We start from the raw sequence: 2,500 nt of genomic DNA, 5'->3' as shown, positions 1-2,500 counted from the left end.
TATGTATGTATATGTATATATATATATACATATGTATGTATATATATATATATATATATATATATATATATATATATATATATATATAAAGAAAAAACGGTGAACATGGTATATTGAAAAAGCTGTCAGACGTTGGAACACAAGTTTGTCGTAGATTAGCTAAACTCAATTTATGTGTAGAAACTTTTTCCTCAACCATTGTGCAATGTTATGGGGATTTTGCTTGAAATGAAAGGAGACTCACGAATTCGTAGTAACCGTCGTCCACTTAACTTCTTTTCATACGTACACAAAATGTTTTCCAAAATTCTTACAAGTAGAATATACACTATTTTTGAAAATAAAAACCAGTCAAGAAAACAAATAGGAGTGTGAGGCGAATACTCCACTACTATTTGTGGGGTTGTTTAATGTGTCCCTAAGGGAGGGTAGAGTGCCGGAGGTCCGAAGATGTGCCTGTATAGTTTCGCTTTATGAGAGGAAAGGGGACAAATATGAATGTAGTAGTTTCAGAGGAATCAGTTTGTTGAGTGTAGTTGGAAAGGTTTATGGGAGGGTTTTAATTGAGAGGATTAGGAAAGGAAAAGAGTAATCGGTGAGGGTTTAGGAAAAGTAGAGGGTACGTGGATCATATTTTTGTGATAAGGTAGATATATGAGAAAGCTTTAGCAAAGATAAGGGCGTTTTTTGAGTCTTTATTGGATTTGGAAAAGCCTTATGACAGGGTAGACAGGAAGGCACTGCGGGAAGTTTTGCAGATATATGGGATTAGTGAAAAGCTGTTAAGGACAGTCTAGAGTTTTTATGAGACTAATAAATCCTGTGTTAGAATTCGAAATAGAGAGAGCGAATAGTTTGAGGTGGGAGTGGGACTTCGTCAAGGATGTGTTATGTCGCCATGGGTGTTCAATGGATGGGGTGGTGCGGGAGGTAAAGGCAAGGGTAATGAGCAAGGGACTGGAGATTGTTAAAGAAAATGGAATAAAGTGAGAAGTGATCCAGTTGTTGTTTGCTGACGATATTGCACTTGTATCAAGGTCAGGGGGGATTAAGGGAGTTAGTGACGGAGTTTGGAAAGGTATGGAATAGGAGGACTTTGAAGGTGAGTATGGGTAAAAGCATGGTGATGAGATGTACAATGCGACAGGCTGGCAATGAGTTAAACACAATCCTTAAAAGAGAAAGGTTGGAGGAGGTGGATAGCTTAAGGTATTTGGGGTCGCATGTGGCAGGAAGGGGAGGAGTAGAGGTAGAGGTAAATTATAGACTGAGAGGAAAAAGAGAAGAAGAGAAGTAGGGCTTGGGGGATTAAAAAGTGTCATGAGAAATAGGCATCTGGGAATGAATGCAAAGAGGAGACTACATAAAGGGCTGATTGTGCCGACGGCATTGTATGGGGCAGAGTGAGAGATGAGGAGGTGAAGAGGAGAGCGGGGATGGAATAAGAGATGGCAGATAGGCCTGATGAAAGAGTATTGGGATAGTTTGGACACGTGGAAAGAATGAATGAAGAAAGATCAGTAAAAAATTAATGAAAGGCAGAGGTGGAGGGAGTGAATTTGAGAGGACGACCAAGGATAAGATGAATAGATGGGATGAAAGGAGCGCTGAGCAAGAGGGGAATGTCTGTTATGCAAGAAAAGGAGAAGGCAGGAGATAGGGGTGAGTGGAGAGTGGCTATGTATAGATGATTCTGTGATGCAAGGAAAGGAGGTTGCGGGGGATGGGGAGTTGAGGTGCTTATGTGTGAATGATATTTTGACGAAACCCGAAGTGATTTCTCACCGTCTTCTCTTTATCTGCATGAGGGGACGGAGATGGGGGGATCGCCGATTAAGTGAAGCGGCCTTGCTGTGGATGTACTCTATCTTGCTACATTGCTTCTGACCTTGGGCAGTAGGTGGGACACAGGGATTACCCGTCATCTATGAGGACCGAAGATGAGAGGGAGGAAAGGATGGTGGAACGAGATGGAATGGCTACCTCCCTTATAAGGGGGAAGAAACACTTTGTATATAGATAGAATTGAGGAAAAATACACAATTAACCTTTCTGTTTAGCTTTAATGGATTACAAAAAAAGGCTTCCGGTTCAATGGAAGAACAAGATGGAATGACTACCTCACCTTATAAGGGAGAAGAAACACTTTGTATATAGACAGAATCGAGGGAAAATACACAATTAACCTTTCTGTTTAGCTTTAATGGATTACAAAAAAAGGCTTCTGGTTCAATGGAAGAAACAGCATTACTAAACTCTTAATGGAAACGGGGTGCAAGTGAACATATTGTGAGGCTTCTGCATAATATTTTTGCGTTAAGCTGATCATTTTATTTGACAACAACAAAAAATCAAGAACTAGAAATAAGTACAGCGGTGGAACAGTTTTCCATATCGAGGGAATATTCAGAAAGCTCATCTAAGAACGAAAAAAAACTTTAACATTAATGAGGATTCTACTGACAAGCATAGAAACTGAATAGTTGACAAAAAGGAGGAA

The sequence above is a fragment of the Oratosquilla oratoria genome, chromosome 10, assembly GCF_046742065.1.
Source record: "Oratosquilla oratoria isolate Oo_2021 chromosome 10, ASM4674206v1, whole genome shotgun sequence".
Lineage (NCBI taxonomy): Eukaryota > Metazoa > Arthropoda > Malacostraca > Stomatopoda > Squillidae > Oratosquilla > Oratosquilla oratoria.
This window is presented reverse-complemented; position numbering follows the sequence as displayed.